Source organism: Caretta caretta, chromosome 15 (genome assembly GCF_965140235.1).
Source record: "Caretta caretta isolate rCarCar2 chromosome 15, rCarCar1.hap1, whole genome shotgun sequence".
Lineage (NCBI taxonomy): Eukaryota > Metazoa > Chordata > Testudines > Cheloniidae > Caretta > Caretta caretta.
In genome coordinates, this window is record NC_134220.1 from 16,183,452 (window position 1) to 16,191,876 (window position 8,425).

Consider the following 8,425-nt stretch of genomic DNA (forward strand, 5'->3'; position numbering starts at 1 on the left):
GGGCAGGCAGGCTCAGCAAGGCGGGATCCAGGTGTGGGTTGAGAGGGTTCTGTGCGGGGCAGTCTAGGTGCGAGGGGGATCTGAATGCTCAGTGGATTGTTGGGGGGGGGTTCTGGGTGCAATGGTAATGGGACTCTTCGGGGGTCCAGGTGAAGGTGGTTGAGGTTCAGCGGGGGTGGGGTCTTGGTATGGGGGGAATAGAGCTGGCAGGGAAGTCTGAGTATAGGGTGCTCAGTGGGGGCTCCAGATGCTGGGAGAGTGGGGCTCAGTTGGGTGGGGATCCAGGTGCAGCTGGTTGGGGCTCAGTGGGGTGGGAATCCGGGTGTGGGTGGCTCGTCGTGGTGGTCCAGGTGAAGTGGGAGTGGGGCTCATGGGGGGGGGGGGTTCCGAGTGTGTGTGGGGGTGAGTCTCAGCGGGAGGTTATGAGTATGAGGGGGACTGAATCTACGGGGGTTGGGCGGATGGGGGAGCAGCTCCTTATACAAGGATCCCTCCCCCTGCAGCTGAGGAGCAATGGGTGCAGGAAGCAGGGGTGGGGTGGGGGGTGAGGGGGTGGAGTTTGCAGAGCTTCCTGCAGCTGGGGGAGAAATCTGGGGGTGGGTCTGACCTGGCCCTGGATGCGGTGCAGGGAAAGAGGAAGTCCCGTCACCCCCAGCCGGGACTAGCAGCTGAGCCTAGCTCAGGGTAGGAGCCACCAGCCGGGTCTTCCAAGTCCCACCATGATTTACCTCTCTGCTGGTTGCTCTGTGGACCCAGAACATACTGCTGGGGCGGGGGTCGCATGACTCTTGTGACTTCCCTTTGCTTCCCTGTCAGAAAGTTATTTTTCTGCGGGGAAGCAAAGAAAATTTGTAGGGGACATAAATTCTGTGCATGTGCAGTGTTGCAGAATTCTCCCAGGAGTAAATGGATTAACTACCAAAAAAGATAAGCAGTTCTTTGCTGAATTCCCAAATGCCTTCTGCCTAAAGTGGCCTCTACACTTGAGAAGCATTTAGTCAGTGTCCCACTGTAGTGCTAGGAGGCATTGTGTTGCTGGGTGTGTGCTGTATTTCAGATCAAACTTAAAACCTGGTAATTACAAATTCCATGGAACTTTTATGAAAAATGTAGGGGTGTTAACTTGTGTATGGTGGCTAAATTCCAGTCATGGAATGGTAAGGTAATCAGAACATAAGTGTCTGTATGGGTGTGCACTAGAGGTTACCAAGCAATCTTCTAGCTAAAATTTGCTAGGAAGCTTTGTTTTAATGGCATAACACTGGAAAAATATAGGTTTCAGAGTAGCAGCCATGTTAACTGTATTCGCAAAAAGAAAAGGAGTACTTGTGGCACCTTAGAGACTAAATAAATTTTAGTCTCTAAGGTGCCACAAGTACTCCTTTTCTTTTTGGAAAAATATAGTGTAACTATATTTAAGTAATGATATGAACTTGTGTTGCAGATACAGGTATACAAGTTATCTGTGGGCTATTGGATCAAATTCAGGGAAATATGGGTGACACTATTACTTTTAATAAGTATAGCAAAACTAGGAAGATAAATTCATAAAAGGAACAGTGAGGATATAGTGGATCCCAAGAATAAAATGTTTTTTCTCCCTGGGAGAAAGAAGGAAACGCTAGTTAACAGAATTCATATCAAGAGAGCATGGTGATTTCTGACTCTCTCTAAATAAGGCTTGTACTTGTAAAATGAACAATGAAAATTAGGTTGTTATAAATATTAGCAATTTTAGTGCACATAATTGTGCAAAATAAACAGATCTATTTTTTTATTTGAAACTCCAGCTTTTTTCCCTAATTTGCAATCCCAAAGGCTTTTGGGATTGTTGATGGACACATTTCTCTTGCACCTGCCAGACAGCTGTGCAGCTGCAGAAGTTTACAAATTTATTTCCTAGTTGGAACAGAAATGTAGCATAATAGCCTGTGTTTACAGTCAGCTGCCCTTGGACTCAGACTTATTTAGAGCTTCAGTGATGGCTTGCTTATTCTGTTTGGTTGTTTTTTATTATGTGAAATGAATTTAATATATTAGATGATTGGCATGCTGCACAAAATCTGCATTGTGAGAACCACAAGGAGCATAGGACCTTGCCTAAATCGGCTTTGTTAAAGCTTTTTTCCTACAGTGTAATAGTCACTGGGAATCCTAATCTGGATAAATGAAGTTATACCATATTCTGTGTGTTTTTACTTGAGATGGTAACTTCAGTGTTTCCTAGAATTTCCTTATTATATGCTCAGATAAGTGATAAGAGAAAACAAACTTATATCTTGCTATGGACCAGCGGCCTACTGAATCTGAGTGCTTCAGTTTTTGAGTGTCCAGCTTGAGAGATCTTTTAAAGGAGCCTGATTTTCAGAAAGTGCTGAGCATCCACCCTCTGAAAATCAGGCCCTTTAAATGTATTACATGTTGGGTCATCCAAAACTGAAGGCACCCAAAATCACTAGTTATTTTTGAAATTGTAGGCCAGTATCTCTTGATTTAACTGTGAATGCCTCTGGACGAATTCTCAGAACAATCTAGCCATTTTCTTGCTAAGCTTAGGCAGTATTATAAGAGACAGCTTTGATAACACAAAGCTCATTTCTTATTAGCCTTAATTAGATGGAATCATTGCATTTATTTTCCTTGATAGAAATAAAATTGTACATTTCTGCTTAACAGACTGACTGGCCTTCAGGATGAGACAAGCTTCTTACATTCAGCACTAATCAGCTGAGCCACACCGTGGCCTTTGCCTTCTCTCAGACTGAAGAGAATATGGGCATGTGAGAAAATACATGTAACAACTAAAAATAGTTTCCTTCCTCTGCTCTTATTAGAGATTTGAATCCATTAAACATTTGGGGCCAAACTCACCCCAGGAGTAAGTGGACATGATACCCACTGACTTCAGTGAGTTACTCTTGTTCACTCCAGTGCTGACTTAGGTCCATGTTGCGTGGAAACATAAGGGTTTTGTTCCCAGGGTCTATGTTTATCAATGATTTGGATAATGGCATAGAGAGTACACTTATAAAGTTTGTGGACGATACCAAGCTGGGAGGGGTTGCAAGTGCTTTGGAGGATAGGATTAAAATTCAAAATGATCGGGACAAACTGGAGAAATGCTCTGAAGTAAACAGAATGAAATTCAATAAGGACAAATGTGAAGTACTCCATTTAGGAAGGAGCAATCAGTTGCACACATACAAAATGGGAAATGACTGCCTAGGAAGGAGTATTGTGGAAAGGGATCTGGGGGGTCATAGTGGATCACAAGCTAAATATGGGTCAACAGTGTAATGCTGTTGCAAAAAAAAGCGAACATTATTCTGGGATGTGTTAGCAGGAGTGTTGTAAGCAAATCACAAGAAGTAATTCTTCTGCTCTACTCTGTGCTGATTAGGCCTCAACTGGAGTATTGTGTCCAAGTTCTGGGTGCCAAATTTCAGGAAGGATGTAGACAAATTGGAGAGAGTCCAGAAAAGAGCAACAAAAATGATCAGAGGTCTAGAAAACATGACCTATGAGGGAAGGTTGAAAACATTGGATTTGTTTAGTCTGGAAAAGAAAAGACTGAGGGGGACATGATAAGTTTTCAAGGATGTGTAAAAGGTTTGTTACAAGCAGGAGGGAGAAAATTGTTTTTCTTAACCTCTGAGGATCGGACAAGAAGCAACAGGCTTAAATTGCAGCAAGGGAGGTTTAGGTTGGACATTAGCAAAAACTTCCTAACTGTCAGGGTGGTTAAGCACTGGAATAAATTGCGTAGGGAGATTTTGGAATCTCGATCACTGGAGATTTTTAAGAGCAGGTAAGAAACACCTGTCAGGAATGGTCTAGATAATACTTAGTCCTGCCATGAGTGCAGGGGACTGGACTAGATGACCGCTCAAGGTCCCTTCCAGTTTTGATTCTGTGATTTTATGTTATACTCTTTGCTGTGATGAGTGATTCAAGAGTAAAACAGCTTTGTCATTTGAGTTATTCTGTTGTTGTTTTCCATAATAAACTGTTTTCTTTTTCATTCATAGTGATACACGGTTCTCTTAAAAATGGATCAGTGCTTTATTCTGTTTGATGATGCTATTGAACACCAGTAACAACACTCAGATACGATGCTGGATGCAGCAAGACCTTGGGGAAAAAAGCAAGACCTTGGGGGGGGAAAAGTCTTGAAGATCGTGTTGTGAAACCATTTTTTTTTTTTATATATCCAACCTTAATCATGTTATATGTATCTTTTTTTGATCCTCTTGGTAATTATGTCTTCATGCTTATAATGTAGGTTTCTTATCCTTTCTATATCTTTTTATACAAAAACTAGTACACCACGCTGTTTGTTCTAGTCATTGTGAGTGGGTTTAACATGATGTATCACATTTCAGCTAGCTTATTCTTGACAATTTTGTGATAAAATACTTAAAAAAAAAAAAAAAATCTTGTGAACCGTTTACAGTAAATGTGTGTGTGTGCACAGCATTCTAGCTTTCATTTGCTTTGTCTTAGTGGAAGCATTATATAACTTGTTACTAGTTTAATCATAACTTTTCTCATATATAATATTAAAAAAAAAAAACGACACTCTTTGTAGGTTGTGCTTTTGTTTACTGTGGCAGGTGTATTTGCATAATGAAAAACAAAGGGTACAAAATGCTAATGCTACACCAGAGGTGACAGAGAAGCTGAGTTTCCTAAACCATTGTGCCTTAAGCCATGTGTTCACCCTGCATGCCAAATATCTTTCATGGATGCCTATGAAGACTTGTCTTCAGTTCTCAAATATTGCTTGCAAAAATTTCTATCAAAGGCATTTTTATCCTACAGCCAACTGAGTGATGGCATGTACTGAGCTTTTTATATATCATGACACTAACTTCCCTTGGAGTTTTGTAATAAATTGAATGAACATGGAAAAAAAGTTGCGTGTGTTATCCTTTAATTTTAAATCACCTGGGCAGGTTAATAACCAAATCCATGTACAGCACTCTTTATTTTTTTTTTTAGGGGCTCGAGTGTTTATCATGAAGATGGAGCCTTTTTCTTAGGGCTTGTCTAAACACACAAGTTACACCAAGTTAGCTGAAATTAGTTTTGGTACCTGATTTCAGTGGGAGTTCAGCGCCCCCCACTTCGGTGCCTTTGAATATCCTGCTTATCTGCGTCTTTACAGGCCTAAATACTTTTGAAAATCTGCCCCCCAGACCTTGTTATGAACAAGTGAGTGTTGTGATGTTTGTGTTTATCGAATGTGTGGGCTTCACTTGCACTTCTTGTTATCCCGTGTGCACACACAGGAGCGTGTTTAGTACATGTGGCATGTAGACCATTTAATACAGGAAAGCGTTCTGTGCTTAACTGGGACATCTCTTGGGAAATTGATTTACTCTAATGCGAGTGAATGGTAATGATTACTGCTTTATCAGGACAGTGTTGACAAACAATTTGCTTCATGGGGATCTGTATTTTGGCTGTATTAAGCAATGTTAAACTGGGAAATGGTAAGCTCCAGTGTTAATAGAGAAGCTGCCAAAGTGAAGTTAAAGGGAGAAATGCCATGAATGACTTTGTTCCTGTATTTAAACCTCTCTAATTGGAATTCTAGACCTGTCTACTGAGATCCCAAGTGATGGGGGTTTTACTGTAAGCTTGTCTCTGACAAGTTGAGGGGATGAACATTCAACTAGGTGAACCTATGGATTCTTCCTATGTCATATTTCTAAAGTGCTATTGCAGTACTGCATGTTCTACAACTATCCTAAATTTCTACACCACCTATTTGTGCTCATGGAAATCAGGAGACTACTAAGGCCTTCACCTCTAATCTAAGGATAGCTGCATGCCATGGGAGGTAATATGAAAGGTGTCTCTGTCAGAGCAAATGGAGGCCAGACTTCCAGAAGTATCTAGTGATTTTTGGGTGCCCAAATAGATATATTTTTAAAAGGCCTGATTTTCCAGAAAGTGGCGAGCATCCTCCTTCTGAAAAATCAGGCCTCTTTCATGTTTTAATTTGGGCAACCAAAAATTGAGGCATCCAAAATATTCAGTCACAACTGTGCTTTTTGGGTGGGAACTCCAATTGACCAAGCTTCATAAGCAAATAACTAGTGGCTGATGCTTCTGACTGTATCATTTTTGGAGTCTCATCAGGGACACTCCAGATTAAGAAATTGGAATTGAATAAGGGTCCAGTGATACTCCGTCCCATGCCTGATGACCTTTAGTTGAATCCCTTCAGTGTTTAAATTCATAATATTTTGAAGTATTGTTTCATTTTAGTATGATATCTTTCTTCCCTGGCAACATCTACAATGATTCTTCAACTACATTTAGAAGTTTTCCTTTATTCAAACCCTCACAGTTTATCAAGAGGAACATATATTCATTAAACCAATTTTTGTTGTTGCAAGATGCCTGTTAGAGTAACTCTCTTGAGCTGCAGATTTTGATCCTGTTTTTCCACTATGCTGTCACTCCTGGCAGGGCAGTGTTAGTGTCAAGTACTGAATAAAGTCCATTTTCCTTTGTGGACTCCACACAGGTTTTATCGGAGCAGATGTGAAGCTTTCTAGTATTGTGGGACAAAAAGCCTGCATATGTCTGTTTTAAAGGCTGTCTTTAGCAGGATCTGAGAGAGCATGATTACAATCTGTTCAATCTGCATTGCATTTAAAATTCTGTGGCAGACTAACAATTTATGAAGCTGATGATTGGATTGTTGGTGCCTTTTGCTGTGTGGTGAAGACTAATGGCTTGTGGTTGTCTAGCATCCTTAAAGGAGCAAATATGGAAACAATTACTGTACTTTGAAAGATTTTTTTCTGATGGTTGAATCAATGAATGAAAATGAATTTGGGATGATTTCATAGGGGTTTTTAAAACATGTGTATGAGATGGCCAACCTCCAACTTTACAAGTCTTTCTGTGTTTTGATATGGGGTGGGTTGAGATGACAGAATAGCTGAAGTAATGGCCACAACAAGAACTTGAAGCCAGTACTATAGTATGTGTGCCAGGTTTGGTCCAACATATGGAACATCTATGTAATTATTAGTGCAAGTACATCTATCACTATACAAAATGCTTGTGTATTGTGCCCAAGAATCATGTATTATAGTACACACAGAGGAAGGCCACATACCTAAAGTCAGGCTTCAACAATGGGAAAACTGATTGAACTGTACGTAAACCTATCCTGCTCTTATATACAGTCTGTTTATCAATAGCTGGTATGAACTCATGGTGTATTCTTTTGTGAAGGAGTTAGTAATCTTAAAGGTTTCAGAGTAACAGCCGTGTTAGTCTGTATTCGCAAAAAGAAAAGGAATACTTGTGGCACCTTAGAGACTAACCAATTTATTTGAGCATAAGCTTTTGTGAGCTACAGCTCACTTCATTGGATACATCCGATGAAGTGAGCTGTAGCTCACGAAAGCTTATGCTCAAATAAATTGGTTAGTCTCTAAGGTGCCACAAGTACTCCTTTTCTTTTAGTAATCTTAAAGTACCCCATAGGTAATAGCCCTTGTCTGCTATAAGATTTTTGGGGACTGATGTTTTTTCTTCACAGGTACTGTGGCTTGGAAGTCAATGAGAACTGCTTCTTTAGAAATCAGGTCTCTAGAGACTCCCATGTGTGTCCCTTACCATTAATATGCTGTATATTTACTCTCTAGTACTGTCCCTAAATTACAGTCTAGTTCTGCTTGCCTGTAGAGGGTTTTGAATTCATCTAGGCTCATGATATGACAGTCCTGTCTCCTTATAAAACACTGCACTTCAATTGGCAGAGTTTTCAATCACAATACCACCTCTTAAAGTTGAGTAATGGAAACATGGCAAATTGCTACCCTGTACAGTGTTTTTGTAGGGAGGGAAAGCTTGACTCATATTGTATCTCGAGGTAATATGTTAAATCGCAGAGCATGTATTTTCTAATTGATCCAGTTAAAAAGACAGCCATCTCAATGGGGTTTCCTCTCTCTAATTTCTGTGGTTCTGCTCATTATTAACAACTGTTTCTTGCAATGGGTTATTGACAACTGTACTGCATGTCATAGACTCTGATCCTGCAAATACTTACACCTGTACATAACTTTATGCAGATGTGTCCCAGTGACTTTAGTGAGAGTAGTCATGTACATAAAGTTAAGCATGAGTGTAAGTATTTGCAGGATCAATGATATTGAACACAATTTTCATGTTGGTACTAACACTTCCTTTTCCACTCATTAACATTACACTTCAAAGGCTGCATTACTGTAATGGTAAGGTAGCACAGTTAAAATCACAGTCAGGAAATGCAAAAGTTAAGGTTCCAGCAACAAGATAATTAATCTGTGATTACACATGTGCTTTCTACTCACCTTGCTAAATGAATGAATTTACAAGACTGTAGGTTCTTTGGAGTAGGTTCTTTGTCTTTACT

General features: G+C 40.2%; 1 protein-coding gene across 3 annotated transcripts in view; it reads left to right on the forward strand.

Annotated features, from left to right (window-relative positions):
- Positions 1–4,915, forward strand: part of LOC125623172 (septin-2) — a 93,041-nt gene extending 88,126 nt beyond the window's left edge. For all 3 annotated transcript variants that reach the window (XM_048822099.2, XM_048822098.2, XM_075119972.1), the window contains exon 13: positions 4,029–4,915. The gene's annotated coding sequence lies outside the window, so the exon portion shown is untranslated. The remainder of the gene's footprint in view (positions 1–4,028) is intronic.
- Positions 4,916–8,425: the final 3,510 nt, after the last annotated feature.